Source organism: Helianthus annuus, chromosome 11 (assembly GCF_002127325.2).
Source record: "Helianthus annuus cultivar XRQ/B chromosome 11, HanXRQr2.0-SUNRISE, whole genome shotgun sequence".
Taxonomy (NCBI): Eukaryota; Viridiplantae; Streptophyta; class Magnoliopsida; order Asterales; family Asteraceae; genus Helianthus; species Helianthus annuus.
The window spans coordinates 133,860,922-133,877,383 of record NC_035443.2 but is presented as its reverse complement, the minus strand read 5'-3'; the positions used below and the strand labels follow the sequence as shown (position 1 = coordinate 133,877,383).

At 35.4% G+C, this 16,462-nt stretch overlaps 1 long non-coding RNA gene across 2 annotated transcripts; it reads right to left on the bottom strand.

Annotated features, from left to right (window-relative positions):
* Positions 1-13,458: 13,458 nt before the first annotated feature.
* LOC110891283 lies at positions 13,459-15,696 on the bottom strand. Of its 2 annotated transcripts, XR_002565206.2 has the most exons (5): positions 15,420-15,695; positions 15,242-15,323; positions 14,862-14,948; positions 13,940-14,748; positions 13,459-13,755 (listed from the first exon to the last, which is right to left on the bottom strand). It is a non-coding gene; the product is annotated as an uncharacterized LOC110891283 (long non-coding RNA). The 2 variants fall into 2 exon arrangements; XR_004873204.1 differs by having other exon boundaries at positions 13,940-14,948; positions 15,420-15,696.
* Positions 15,697-16,462: the final 766 nt, after the last annotated feature.

Here is a 16,462-nt window from a genome sequence, read left to right as displayed (position 1 = left end):
TACAACCAAAAGTGTATAATCTGATTACATATATGTGTATATATAGTCTTAAACTTAACCGCCAGGACTACCGTTTGTCATGGCAGTTATACCATTCGGTTGACCCATAATTCGACCCATAATAATTACTTAATACATAATACATAATAGAATTATAAAAGTATAGTTTATAATTCCAACAACAACACCAACTATAACCACACCCAGTAAAATACCATGAGTTAACATTATATACATATATGTACATTAGAATACTAACCAAAATGAATTTGTTGGTAAATGATTAATAGTAACAAAACAGACAAACATGTCCTGTGAAAATACATCTGGGTGGGATGATGAGAGAAAGTGTATTTCTAATCATAGAACATGGGTTAAAATCATAGAACCCTAATCATGTTTATTCAAGCATTACATAATTATGAACATGAAATTATAGGCACTTACTTGTGGGAATGGTTATCTTCACAGACGATGATGACAAAGCCATGATTCCCGTTATGATGCCTTAGTCTTGATGGGATGAGGAGAGAAAGTGTATTTCTAGTGTTCTTAAAAGAGTTCTTTATATAACTATTTATAAACCATGACTATCACTAATGATCCATAATTATGATCAAATCATGGTTTGTTAATAACTCTTGGTATTCTCTTTATTAAAGGCATCTAAGGGGAAATCGTAAAGTCCCTTTAACTTATAACAATTACTTCCACCAAGTAAATGTTAGGAACTTGTAGTTGTGTCATATTGTCAACGTTACTCGAATGATCCGTTAGGCCATATGAACGGGTTATTTCTAACATTCTCCCACTTGGTCGAGTGATCATTTGTGATAAGCATAATAAAGTTTGACCAAGTTATCAGTGGCGGAACTAGAAGAACTATTCAGGGGTATCCCAAATTCTTTTACGATACATTTATAGAACAGAATTTCTTTTACCTACATTACGGGGCAGGGCCGGTCCTGAAAATTCAAGTGCCCTGGGTGAGCCAAAAAAAGGCCCTTAGGCCTTACCGAATTAAATTTTATAAACTAGTTTTTTTAAGTTATTAGTATTTAGGTTAACGAATCAATATTGAGCATATCACATTTGGGCTAGGCTTTATGAATTAATATTGGCAATAAGTTTTTAGATTTTAGATTGGGCTAGGTTTATTTTTAATTTTTAGATTGAAATTAAACAATTCAACAACTCAAGAAGAAAAGAAATAAAGAATACTCACAACTCACAATCAGCACAACAGTAGCGACTTCAGCCAATCAGCCTGTTCGATGATTATTGTTCTGAACTGTTTCAGCAATCAGCAGCGATCAATGATCATCAGCGACACCTTCAGCCCGTGTTCAGCGACTTGGTATCCTTGTTGTTCAGCGACTTCAGTGTTTAGCCCACTCGGTTTAGAAAAAGTTCCCAATTAAAGCTTGTTTTTTGGATTTTGGTTTCGTCATCACTTCAAAGAATTCAAACAATCAAACAATCAATTAACAATCAGACTAACAACCAATAATCAGCCAATAAAAACAAGTAACAAGAATAAAACTAATAAAACTGATCAAGCTAACCAATAATCAATTAATTAATCTTCTGTTCAACTCTGTTCGAGTGACTCAATGTGCTGCTGCGGCTACCAATTCTGTTCGAAGATTTAATAAACCAGCGGCCAATAATAACTTATCAACAATTAAACCAACTAACAACAAGTAACTAGAAGTCTAGAACATTAACTCATAATCGATCATAAAACTAATCAAACTGAAACTAACCAATATTTATTAAATTTGCGACTCTGCGTCCTCCTGCGAATTTGTGATGACAGAGCAAGCAATCCTGTTCGTGTGAATCTTCGTGTGACAATTCTGTTGTTCGTGACTTCGTGTAATCGTCCTGTGAATTTGCGAGTACGTTCGATGACTCGATTATTGATATGCTACTGCCAACAATAAGTAACAACAACATATTATTATATTAACAAAAAAATCAAACTTTTTATCTAATAAATCCAAACTGAAGTCTGAAAACAATCAAAAACAATAAAAAAAACTATAAGTAACAACAACATAAAGAAACTAACCAAACTGATGTCTGAAACAAAACCTCCTGTACTCCTGTAGTCTTGTTCGTGTGACTGTGAATGAATAATATTGTTGGTGCATTAATGTCTATCGCCTCCGTCAATTCAAACCGTAGCTGAAACTGTAGAAATCTAGGATTATATTGTAATATCTAGTTACTAAAAGGCAAGGTGGCATAATGGTAAATAAGGAGAACCTCCTTATACCTTGGCCTATAAATAGAACCATTAGGGTTCTCATTTAAGACTTTTTGCTCATTGTGATTTAGGAGATTTAAGTCTAGAGAGAGAAAGTACTCTCTACGTGATTCTTGTATTGTACACGTCATATCTTTCAATAGATTCACGGTTCTAGTACGTTATTGTGTGTTCAGTCACGCACGTTCAGGGATTCCGCACGTCGAACGTTCGTTACGCAATCGAACGGTGTCAAAACCGGTCCTACAAGTGGTATCAGAGCTACGGATAGCTCTGCGTGTAATCGTTTGCTAATCGGACGAGTTTCGCACTATTTTCGGTGAAATCGGATGAGTTTTGGTTGAGTTTCGGTGAAATCGATTTGGATTTCGTTTGATTTTGAACTGTTTTAGGTTGAGTTTCTGTGATTTCGAACTGATTTGACAATGTACGGTTGAAATTTTGATAAATCAGAACTGATTACATCTATATCAGTTTGTTTTCATTTGAAATTTCAAGTTTTTCGAACATTATAATTTGAAGATGAACTGATTTGATAAACAGATCTGATCAGAAATCTAAAGTTTGTGTTCATAATCTCATAAAATCATATTCAATTAAGTATACAATAAAAATCGTAAAAACTTCATATTTGTGTTTCAACTATGAATCATGTTATAGATCTGAGTTGCTGAAATTCTGAGTTGAAAGCGAATATGTTGTTTCTGATTCAGCGTTGAGATAGGTGTAAATTCGATAATCGGTGTTGTGATTGTTTGTTCAATCTGAATTCCGAATCTATTTTTGTTTGAACTGATCATTGCTGAATCGTGCGATGAAATCGATTCGAATTTTTGTTGATATCGGACTGTTTTGATTGCTTTCGGTGTGACTGAATCGATAATTTCTGATCAAAATTTTGTTACTTTCAGATCTGGATTATTGCATTAGTTCTCGATATTGCTTTCGGTGTGACTCATCGTGTTTCAAAGTGTTTCGGTAAAAATTTAGATTGTTTCGCGTGATTTCGACGAATTTCAAATCATTTTGGTGTATATAGAATCGAGCCTGAACGTCTCTGTTAGTTTTAGAACAGTATACTGAATTGATTGTGTTTTCGGTAACTTTCGGTTAAAGTTTTCGATAAGTTTCGGACTGTTTCGATTGGTTATTCTCGCTGCGAATTAAATCGTGAATCTTGAATCAAAATACAACTTGAATTCTGGATTGAAATCTATTTGTTTTGATCAGTCAGTGATTTGGTGCGTGTTGAAAAGATAAAACAAAGAACAGTGAATAGAGTTAAAATTTGGTTTTGGTTCGTAAAAAAGAACTGAAGTGCAAATCTGAATCAAAAACAGATGTGTTCAGGATCGATATTAAACATGGTTCATCGTTAGGTTTTTGTGGTGATTTTCATATGTGACATTCAGTTGTCGCTAAAAGGAATTGAAAGTGACAGTTTGTGTGAAAGATTTGACATTTCATAGTAGGTTTAAAAAAAAAAAGTTTTGTGATTTCTGTTGAAAGTTGAATTGAAGTAAAGTTGCAGGTGTTATAAGATCTTTAGTGACATATTAATAGTTGGTTAAACCGAAAGTTGTTGGTTGGTGTCGATAACAAAAGGAAAGAATAAAAGACAGCAATATTGTTACAAAATAGATGAGAGGTCCAATTGAAATACAATTCATCAGACTTTGCATTTGTTTGTTCAACGTTTAAAGGTCCAATCAAACAATGTTATTGGCTTAGTGGGTATTTTGGTCCATTGAGAATTGAGTTGTTAATTAAGGTTGTCCAACAAATTTGAATTGAATTAACAAGTCTATATCAAGTTGTCAGCTCACTAATTCACACATTAATTGGAGTCGGCCCAATATTTGTCCATTAAATAAATCTGCTCGGCCCAATAGATTTGTAGATCAACTTAAATTTGTTGGCCATTTTCAAAAGTGTTGGAATGTGAGAATAACTTGAAAATCAAAGTTTATTCTAGAAGGTGATCAGATTGTTTTTGTCGTTTAGTACTATTAATCAAGTGGTGGGTCCTATTCATTGAAAATTGACTTTGTTTGACCTACTCAATCGGGTCACAATCTGATTCAAGGCATTTTGTGTGTTCCAGTTTTATACGTTCAACGAATCGAGTGGTAATCCGAACGGATCCGATCCTAATAAGTTCTATTTGTCTGTGTTTCAGGTGATTTGTCAAGCATCAGATACCCGCCCGTTGTCACCTGATTTTTGCCACTCAATCGGATATTCATTTGATTCAGTTGTTTGATAAAGTGATTGAACTAATCTTAGATTGTGTGAATTTTTGTTTTGTTTGAAAATCTGTCTTCGTGAATCTTTCAATACTGAAACATGGATTCTGAGTCGTATAACTCATCTTTCGGATATGGTATGCTTGTTCAGAATCCAGCAGATATTGCACAGAAGAAGTTTGATAGTTTTACTGGTATCAAGGGAGAGTCTACAAAAGAATTGATCGAGAGGTATTGCAAGTTGCATATAGAAATGAGAAATTTGAACATTAACAAAATGGATGAGACGTGGGTTGACAAGTTGGCGAATGCTTTACCAAAAAATGTGTGGGGAACGTATTTGTTAGCTTGGAAGAAGAGCGGTGAATATTATAGTTTCAATTTGAGCTCGTTCGTCGAGAGGATTCAAGCTCAAGAACTTGAGTTTCAAAAGATTAGAAAATTGAAGTCTGATTCAAGAGAGAAGAGTAAAGCAACAACTGATGAAGCAAAATTCAAATCTAAGGAAATTGTTCAAGAGGTAGAGGAGCAGGTTAAAGATATTTCAGCTATCAAGGTTGAGAAGAAAGTTGAAGCTGTAAAGATGACCGAGACGTGCTCAAAATGTGATAAATTTGAATCAGACAATGTCAAACTCTTGAAGGATGTGGAGAGTTTGACATTGGAAAACAAATTTTTAAAAGAAAAAGAAAAAGATTTTCAAAATCAAATAAAAATTTTAGAAGATGAGAAAGATATTTTTAGTAAAAGTAATCTTGAAAAACAAATTGTAATAAATTCTCATCTTGCTAAAATCATTCAGCTTGAAAAAGAAGCTGAAAGTGATCGGAATAAAATTGTTGATTTAGAAAATAAGTTGAAAGGTTTTGTGACTTCTGCACCATATGTGTGTCAAGAACCGATCAATTCTGTTACAATAAGTGACAATGTCACAAATTTTGACAATGTCAAAATTGAAGATTGTGATGACGAATCTGATGACGGAAAAGAAAAAGAAAAAAAAGAAAAAAGAAAAATATTTTTGAAATTAAATGAAATGTTTAAAAATACTGTTTTGCAATCTACTGAAATAGGTGAATGCTCAAAGAAAAACCTGTTAAGAAGAGTGTAGAACAGAAACAAAAAATTAAAAATTCGAAAAATTTTCAAAATGAAAATAAAAGCTCATCAGTTCAGTCATCCAATCATTATCCACAATCACAAAAATCTGAAAACAAAAACTCACAAAAAGTTGGTAATCAGTGGTGCAGGTTTGACCACAGTGCTCAAGCGTCAAATCAAGCTTATAGGAGAAGTCATGCGTACTACAAATCAAATCAATGTTATGATCTGAGTGTGTGGTATGAAAGTGGTGAATGGTATGATAACAGGGTGTGTTACGCGTGTGGTGTTCAAGTACACATTGCTGTTAACTGCCAAAATCAGTGGTTTAAGACGAGAAGATGCTATAACTGCCAAATCAAAGGACATATTGCAAGAGATTGCCCATGAGATCAAAGGAAAGATCGAGGGCTGAATCTAAGAAAAAGATAAAGAAATCAGTCAAAGTCGAAGTAAAGCCCAAAGAACAGAAAGTGAAGCTTTCACAAGGGCAGAAAGACAGACTGAGGAAGAAAAGGAAGAAAGCATGAGAGTATCTCGAAAGGATTTTGTTCTCGGATACAAAAGGAAAATCAAATAAAAGTTCTGATAAACCAATTTGCTCTTCAAAGACTAACAAATCAAGCAAAATGAGTTCATCAGATACAAATCTGAGGACATACAGGTTAAAAAAGAAAGAGAAAATGGTCGGCGATGAATCTGACGTGTCGAAGTCAGACAAGCCACCTTCAGGCGATGAATCTGATAAGTCAAAGTCAGACAAGCCATATGCAGGCAATGATTCTGGTTCGTCAAAGCCAGAGGAGCCATTGGTTGAGGTAAAAAGTGGTGATTCCGGTTTGACAATGAATGATAAAACTTTTCCATCATTGTCAAAAGGAATTTCAAAAGCACCCAAGGACCGTCAGGCTTGGGTGAAACTGTTTAAATTAAAAACCTGACTTGCCGGAACTCCCAGGTTGGTAATTGGGGAGTAGGAATCGGCATCTTTCTTGAGAAATTCACTTCGGTGATATTTCGACTTTCAAAAGATAAATTAAGGAAATTAAGTTGTACTTGATTCATCTTTCCTACAAGTGGTAATTTGAAGAACAAGGTGATGAAACCCCGAGTTTATGAAATGACACACAAAACTAATTTTCCGGAAAAACCATTTGGATTAAAACAAACTTAAGTGTTTTGAAATCATAATGGGAAAATAGTTTGTTGTCAGGGGGAGTTCTGATTGTTTAAGCCAAGTGGGTGGCGAATTGAAGCAATTCTCATCAAGTTGTCACTTTGTTTGTATAGTTTACTGCTTTATTTTTCAAATTTTCCTAGAAAATCAAAATTGTAATATATTTTTATTTTAGGGGGAGAAAAAATTTTAAAAAAAATTAGAAAATTTGAAAATTTCAAAACATTGAAAAAATAAAAAATGAGTTTTGTTGAGACAAGAGGAAATGATAGTAAATCAGTGGACTATCACAGCATGCTAAAGAAATGAAATGTAAAATGTGATAAACGGTCTCACTAAAGATGTGACATAGGCTCAGCTAGACTAGTAGATTTGCGATAACGATACAAACTTAAATGAAAAAGCCTGGTTCTAGTGGGAAACATGATTGAAAGCATAGTACTTAGTTTTGTCCTTCTTGATTGTGTGCCTACTCAGTAATCGCTGAATGCAAAGAGCATGAAAACTGGTTAAATTTGTGAACTTTCACAATTTTGCTGAAAAATCACTGTGATTGTGCATTTCATTTTGCAAAGATTTAAACTTGTTTGATTTCTTTATTTTGTTTAAGCATTGGACATCCTCTGCGTATACGTGAGTATCGAACTGGATGTTATTGCCTAAACGTTCTGCTTTATTTTCTTTGGTGTTTCGTTTAAGCTTTGGACCTCCTCTGCGTATACGGGAGTATCGACATGGTGGTTAAAGCCTAAACAATTTCAACTTGTTTATTTTCTTATTTTGTTTAAACATTGGACTTTCTCTGCGTATACGGAAGTATCGACCTGATTATTAATGTTTAAACATTCTGCGTTATTTTTGCACAAATCACAGTTGATGAAAGTTTAAAGGCATTACTTGAGTTAGTGTATTGCATGATAAGGGGATATGCTGAGATCGTGGGGTCCATAAGATTTTAGTGCAAAATTAATATACCTTAAAGTATCGGTAAGCATTTTCGAAAGTTTTTAGATTGAGCTTAAGAGGACAATTATATCGTCAATCAATGTGAATCGTTTAGAACTTAAAATGTCTAAAAGCTTAACGGTGCTTGTGATGTGTCTCAGAAACTGATATGATCCTCTTTCACAAACTCATAAAAATATTGTCTGTAAATATTTCTTTACTGCTTTTCAAAATCCCAAAAAGATTTTAGTGTGTTTTAGCATAAAATTTTGAAAAATTCAAAAAGATTTTCGACAACTGATGTTGGAGAGCTGATATTCAAAATCCCAAGTGCTAAACATGATGAACAACAGGGTTGGGAGAGTGTGTTTGTAATGAAAAAGTGAAGATAAAATTTGAGAATGTTTCAATTAATTTCTACTCAAAACATAAAGATTTCGATTTTAATTTCTTGGTAGAGAATGTGCAGGAAGCTAAATGAAAGGGGGAGCAAGATTAAACGTCAAATCTTAGAATTTCGGGGCATCATTCAAGGGGGAGACTGCGGTTTCACTTGAAGATGTTATCCAAGGCAGTTCAAGACTAAACATCACAGATTTCTAGCTATGTCCAAGGGGGGGATTGTTAGTGCACTATTTGTGTGGCCATAGATAGAAATCTAAATGTACATGTAAAGTCTAGTGTCTTGAGTCTGTAAAATACCGGACAGAGGTTTCGCTAGGTGTCGTTAGATAATGTTAGGTCAGTATACGGTTTGACACGATACGAAGGGAGCGGATCTGAACAAGAATGATGTCATCATTCTTAATGATGACATCATTCATATGACATCATCAAACAAGAAAAGGAATGCACTGGAATTTTGATTTCGTACGTAACAAGCATGCATGCATGGAATGAGATTTCGCTTCAAATTACATTACATGATTTCGCTTGAACATTGGAAAGTGTCTTTCAAGCGAAATCAGTGAAGTGTAAATATCATGTTCATTCATTTCAAACGGAATCAAGGAATCAGAAGAGCGGAATCACAAAGTAGTAATCAAATTGCTGCCAGTTTTTCTTCACACAGTCCATTTCTTCAAGAACCGGTTGTCGTCTTCATCTAAACGCTCCGATTTCGTCACGTTGATTAGATTACGAGTGTCTAGTGTGTAGATCGAGTCGAAACTCTGTCCGGTTGTCATTGTTACGTAATAAACGTTGTTTAATTACGTCTTCGCGCACGATTACGGTTCGATTTAACGGATTCCGCACGTTAAATCGAATTCACCGCAGATCTAGTAATCTTTTACGATCCGATCATGTACTCACAAATATTAACAAAAAAATCAAACTTTTTATCTAATAAATCAAACTGAAAGTCTGGAACAAACCTCCTGCGATGAGCCGATCCGATAACAGCAAGCCGGTGTCAATCTGTGATGATGAGCCGCTGACAAACCTCCTACGATGAGCCGGTAATCGTGTGTTCGAATTCGACTGTTCGTGTCTTCGTGATACTGCGATGATGAGCCGATGACAGCAATTGTCGAGAATTGTGAATCTGTGATCGACCTTTGATATCCCTGGCTCCCTGCGTAATTCAATCTGGTGCCGCCCAAATGCCCAATACACTGTTGGGTTATTTTTTTAAGTATTTGGGCTAACTAATATTGGGCTACCATTTGGTTATTTGGGCCAATATATTCAGAATTATTTGGGCTTAATATCAGTTTCTAAAAATTTTTTTGAGGGGTGTCCTAGTAGTTGTTGAGGGGTATCCTTAGTGAAAATATCAGGAAATTTTTTTTACACTACCGGTTAAAAGTTGAGCCGTAGCCCAGGCTACGCCTCCAAGTACACTAGGTCCGCCCCTGCAAGTTATAACATTAACTAATGTTTCAAATTGAAACAGTAACAGAAAAATACAGTCATTGAGTTATTGTCAACTCAAGACCCCCATTAATCATGTTACAACCCCAAATCAAAACACAGTTAAATTTACAACAAAAATGAGTGAGGTAAGCCCTTTAAAAATTAATGTATATAATTCTTGTCTATACATCATTAGGTGCACATACATATTTATAGACAAACAAATTGTATAATTGAGGAAAAATATAATTATAATAATAATTATAATAGAAGTAAAAAAAAACTATATATAATATTATAATAATAAAGTTATATATTCATTGACTTCTATTTTTAATATATAGATAGGTTAGAACATTAGAATAATAGAAGTATAAAAAAACTATATATAATATTATAATAATAAAGTTACTAGTCATTGAATTCTATTTTTAATATATAGTTATCTATATATTAAAAATAGAAGCCAAGTACTATTCATTAAGTTGGTTTTTTAATATATAGATAATGTACCAATACCGAACAAGACCGTATCGATGTATTCTAATAGAAGGTGAATAAATGAAGAAAAAAAAAAAGATTGCAACGTGGCAAGTATTGAATGATTCAGGTATTATGCATTAAGTTGGTTTTTTAATATATACATAAACTTTTAACAATTTCAATATCTCAAGTGTAATATTTATTCAAAAATATCTCAAGTATAATCTTTATTCAAAATCTATTTCAAAATGCTTAATTTGTATGGTATAAAAAAAACAGAACCTGAAGCAAGGGTGAAGCTTTATTGGGGTCGGGGCGCCCAGACCCTTATCAATTTTTCATTGGTAGTGTTAATTTTACTGAAAATTTTCTAACATTTTTTTAGTGTAAAATATTAGATTTTTAAGAGGCTTTTTCCCCTCACCCCCGATTTGTATTTTAAAAATCCGACCCTGCCGAGTTTTCGTTCAAACTCCTCAAGGTGTAAGGGGGGTCGGGGCGCCACGTTATGGAGCTTCCATCACTCTTGGAGTAGCGTGGAACACCGCTGCCACCCAATTCCACCACTCGTTAAACTCATCACTCGTGATGGCCATGACGCGTGAAAAGTTGCAAAATGTGAGGAAAATTGTTGTGTGTGGTGAGTGATGGGTACCCCCACTAAAATACATCACCAGTGATGAAAACAAGTTCAATGACGTGGCGGAACATTATTAGATGTGACGAGTGATGGAAACTAGAGCACCCTACCCCTAACAAATGTTGCAATATCACACAAGATCAATGTGTATATATTTTACCTTTAATTCTTCCAAAATAATAAAATTAATGACCTTTTTAATAATAAACTTTTACACCTAAATGTCACCTAACTTTGCACTTCAAATAATTTAAATCCACACTGTTTTTGTTAGATATCGCCAACGTGGCATAGGGCTGTACTGAAGGTTAGATATCGTCGATGGTGGCGTACGAAGAGGCAAAAGGGTTGCGACAGGGGTTTGAATGGCGGGTGGTAAATGGTTGTGGAGAAAGTGGCGATAAATAGTTGGCAAGAGTAAACTTGTTTTGTTTTCTATTCAGCGGGTTTTTATAACTTAATCATTTAAAATTTCATAAGATATAATTTTAATGAACCAAACACACGTACCTTTGACCGTTTCAATGGTAGCTTTTCAATGAAATCATTAAAAGGCTACGAAAGAACCCATGAAAAAATTAGTATATTATACGACACTTACTGTACCAAGTATTATTAAGTAATGGCATAGTTTTCTTTATGGGCATGAGTAATTGAGTATTTTTTAATTATATAACAAATGTTAAAGTTAACTGCAAATTTAATTGGGTAAATTACTTTTTAAGTGTCTGTGTTTTATGAGTTTTAACCAATAACCACTTGAGTCTAAAAGCAAAAATTTTAACGACCTGAGTTTCTATAGCCACTTTTCTTAACCATTTGAGTTCAAAATTTTAACACGGTTAGAATTATTCTGTTAACTTTTGTTAAATGACCAAATTACCCTTGTACTTAAAAAACCATTTTATTATTAAAAGTATTATTAAATATATAAACAAATTCCATCCATTCACGTATCTCTCTCTATCTCCAGATTCACATCTCTCTCTACCTAATCACTTTCTCTCTCTTATCTTCTCTTTTAACAAAACAACCACCACCGTCACCACCCCACCACAACCACCACCGTCATCGCCGCACCAACACCGCAGCACCACCACCTCCACCAACACCGCAGCACCACCACCATTGTAGCCCCTCTACCACCGCTGCACCACATCGGAAAATGCTAACGAATATTTGAAAGCCAAATCGGAGACGATTAAAGCTCACCTGTGACTACAACCTTACACTGTTGTTGTTAGCCACCTAATACCTGCACTATTTTCTGGTCATCGATCTTTATTTCTCCATCTTTGTTGGACACTAGAGACCATTTTCTGGTAAGCTCTACTTCAAGATCTCATTTTCTCCGACTCCGATTTCAAAGACTAGAATATTGTTTGTCGTCTATCATCGGAAGCTATCAAAAACCCCAGAGCCATCGATCTCACCTTCAATAATAATGATGAAGGAAAGAAAGAATTAAGCTCCTAGTTCATTTTTTTAGTTTTTTGGTGGTGAATCGTATTTTCGGTTCAACCATAAGAGCAGTTCAAGCAATACCCAACCCTAGCTACACCTTCTTCAACAATAAGTTTCACCCCTCTTTATTTCATTCTCCTTTGACTTCTTCAGGTTTCACCATCATTCCTTATCAAATTACAGTGATTACAGTCATGATATGAAGAAATTTATAACCTTTTTTGTTTATTTTACATTGATTAATCATGGGTATATCTGAATTTCAGCTATTTTGCACTGAAAGTTATTATCTAATTACCCTTTGACTTTGGAAGTCAAACATTTCACCACTAAACTTCAAAATTATATGGGAATTTTCATACTTTACTGAAACAGTTCCAGATACTAGAAGAGTGTATAAAAGGAATTTAATATGTGAACATAATTGTTGGGGAGGTAGCGGTAGTGGGATGGTGGTGGCAGTGGGGCGCCACTGGTGGTGGCAGTGGGGCAGCACTGGTGGTGGGGGTGAGAGTGGTGGGGGTGAGACGGTGGTGGTGGTGGGTGGTTGGAGGTGGCGGTAGTGCGATGGTAGTGGCAGTGGTGGGGATGATGATGGGGCAGTGGTGGGGATGGTGGTTGTGCGGTGGTGTTTAGAGAGAGAGAAAAGAGACTTGTACTGATGTGCATATAAGACTTGTACTTTGTGTGTAAATAACCAAATTACCCTCATAGTTAACAGAATTGGTGGATGTAGTTAGAAATTTGGACTCAAATGGGTAAAGAAAATACTTATGAGGACTCAGTTCGTTAAAACTTTTTACTTTTAAACTCAAATGGTTAAAACCAATAAAACACAGGGACTCAAAAAGTCATTTACCAAATTTAATTTTACAAGTTTATGCATAAACTCACCCAAACAATGTAATATATAACATGTTATTGCCCGTCATAGTGAGATAAACTAACTGTCGAATATTTTTATACTTTTTTTGTCTTTGATCTTTCATAATCATTTTGTATGTATTTGACCATTAACAATCAGATTTGTTTAAACTATAGTAAAAACATATTTACAACCTAAATAACCAAATTTAGACAAAAGTTCTCTTTCTTCTGTTCCTCTTACAAAACCCCTTTAGTTTCATCTTTTAGTTTTCAACTTTTTTTACTTTTTATTTTTCTAACCCTTTTAGTTTACATTTTTCATTTTAACCTCAATACTAACTAGTACTTTACCCTTCTGTTGGACAGGAAAATTCACGTCATAATGTGAGCACTGCATTATATCATATTGCAACAAGAGGGTCATTTTGCTTGAATAAAAATAAACATAAAAAGATAAATAAACAACAAACACTCACCGATATTCGACATGTTTAGGTCAAGTGATTATGATGAGAGAAATTACATGTAAATAAATTTTTAACACAAAAGTCAAGTTTATATCATATGTACATAAGTACAAACCTTTGGTAACTTTCCCCAACTCGAGTAAACTTCTGTGGATTTATTAGTTATTCCACAACTTCTTCAAGTTGTTGCATAGCATCATCACAACCTTTAACATCCTTAGATTTTTTTTACGATGCTGCACAAAATCATTTCATAAGGTCAAACACATGCAAAAAAAACGCTTACTCTTAGTTCACTGACAACAAAAGGTCAAACATTTACAGCACCAGGCAACCAACGGAGGCATGAGGGGGATGTAAGAAAGAAATTAGTATTAGTAGAAAACATGAAAAATAATAGAACTGAAGATGTAGGCTTACCTTCTCAGGTGCTATTTCTTTATGTGATTCTTTAGGGGATTAAGAAGAACTCAAACTCTAGCCCCTTGCTCCCCAACTCTTCTACCTACTAACAACACACAGCTATTCACATGTTCAGTCACCCACCTTGGACGACCAATGTGGTGGGGTAGTAGGAGAAGAAATTAAAATAGCCCTTTGCGATTTTACCCAATTCAATCAACATGCATTGGAAGCCAAAATTAATGCAAATCTTATGATAATAACTAAACATGTACCAAGCAAACCACCTGTAGACAAATTTGAAACATTCACAAAGAAAGACTCAAGCTACCCTTACGTGTTATTTGACTTCCACACAATTTCAAGCATTGTACACTCGATTGAATTACATCAAGATTCTTTTTGTTTTTTCACACAAGGCTGAGAAATCTAGTTTAGTTGCATATTATAATACCTCTACGTATTATACAACTTGTACATAACACAATACTACTTTTGTTCAAAAAATCATAATAATAATGTTGAACACAATCAAAAGTGCAGAGATTACAACACTCACTTTGGTGATTCTTCGACAATGTCATCTTCACCTAACATGCTGGATTCTTTCTCTTGTGAAATAAAAAAACAATTTGCGCACTAATTACAACGGATATTTAGCAGAATTGTCCACCATTTTTAAGTATGTAATATGTCACTAAAAGCTCACCTATTGATATTTATATACAGTAAACATGTTGGTTTCTTTGATTTTGTACTCTACCCATTCAACTTCCTCATCAACTCAAAAATTTGAATAGCCCGAGGAACATTGTTTGATGTACAACCTAAATTTGACACCGAATGTATAGCAATCATGTTCATTGGAGTAACAAATAGCAGGCAAAAACTAATATATTTATAAAACTTGATGAAATCAAATCGTTAAGCAAAAGCTTACGTTTGAATCAAACTAATCAAATTATGTCCACCGTGCCGATAGCCTGGTGTCCACCTTATGGATGAACTTCCCGTTTGAATCATATTGCTGGTCCAAACAACATAAAAACAGTAAGTAATAACAGAAAAACTTTAAAACCAGCACAACAAATGCGAATTACGATACAGACGTGAAAAGGGTCGGTCTAGTTCCCCAAACGTTGACGTCTATCCCTAGATCGTGTCTTAAATTTTATTATAAAAAGTGGATGATGATGATGATGAAGAAATTACTGTTGATACCAAAAGCTCCAAAGTTGGTTGAAATTGGATCAATCATGAACTAAACAAAACTCTAATGGCTAACTGGTAGCCAAAATTAATGCTTATCGGAACACTTACGGAATTTCCATCAAACAGAACCTGTGTCCTCTCGACAAACTTGTTGCTGATTTACCCAAATTCATTTGGTCGATCTTTCGGTCTGTAAACACAAAAATCATAATCATTAGAAACCATATATCAAATCTAGACACTTACTAGATTGTGATTAAATAACGCTTGAATGAAGGGTTGAGACCGCGATTGAAGATTGCTCATCTTTGTGTCTATTTGTATCTGTAGAATATGATGAACTCGGCATATTACAAATTAGGGCATCATAATAATACCGAGTTTAGAAGAGAAATTGTGGATGAGTTGAGAAGACGGTGAGGATGACTGATGAAACAGTGGATAACCAAGGGAGGTTAATTCACTAGTCCCTTCTTTTCGAGGATCGGTGGCTGGATCGTTTGCTTGATCTGTCTCCTACACAAGGAAACACACCGTGACTCGTAACAAGCAGGATGGGGTGGCGAGTGCTCCTTGTTACCACTCTCCGGCGTGAGAATCAGTAAGTTGCTTGAGAGCAAAGTGTGTGATAGTAGTATGAGTGAGAGAGTTTGATAAGCGATACCTCAAACCTGGTCCGGAATGGGTATTTATAGCCGAGGAGTGAAGGAGGGTAATGGAGTGGCTAGACTGACAACGCGTAGCCCCTTGCAAGTGTGTCAGGCTTGTTGGTCACGGAGGTGACAACACGTCCCACTGCTGCTGTTAGTCTGTGTGCCAGTGCTGCTTACGTGTGGGCTGACAGGCGACCGTCATTGGTGCCACTTGCTGTTAAGGTGTCAGTCCCACTTGTTCTGTGGATAGGATGCAGTGTCAGGCTGCATCGCAACCCGTAGTAACTGCAGTTGTTTCCGCGTCCCCTGGTATGATGAAGATGTGTACGGGATGCGGTGCCAGGCCGCATCGCCGTATGCGGTAACCGTTGTTGTTACCTAGATCCCTTTTCGTGACGAAAATGTGTATAGGATGCGGTGTTGGACCGCATCGCTATGTGTGACATCCCTTTTCATACACAAGGTAAGGCTTCTCATCACTTGACAGATTGGGTTCGGTATCTGTGTTCGAGTGTGCCCGCACGGACGCAGATAAGTCTTAGCCGGTGGGAGTATTTGATAAGGGTGATGGTCACTCGCGACTGCTTTGGTGCGAGATTTGGGACCATACCCCTTCAAGGCCCCCCAGTCTAAGGTTGCTTCCTCATGCAAGTTGCCGGTGGGAGGAACACTGGAC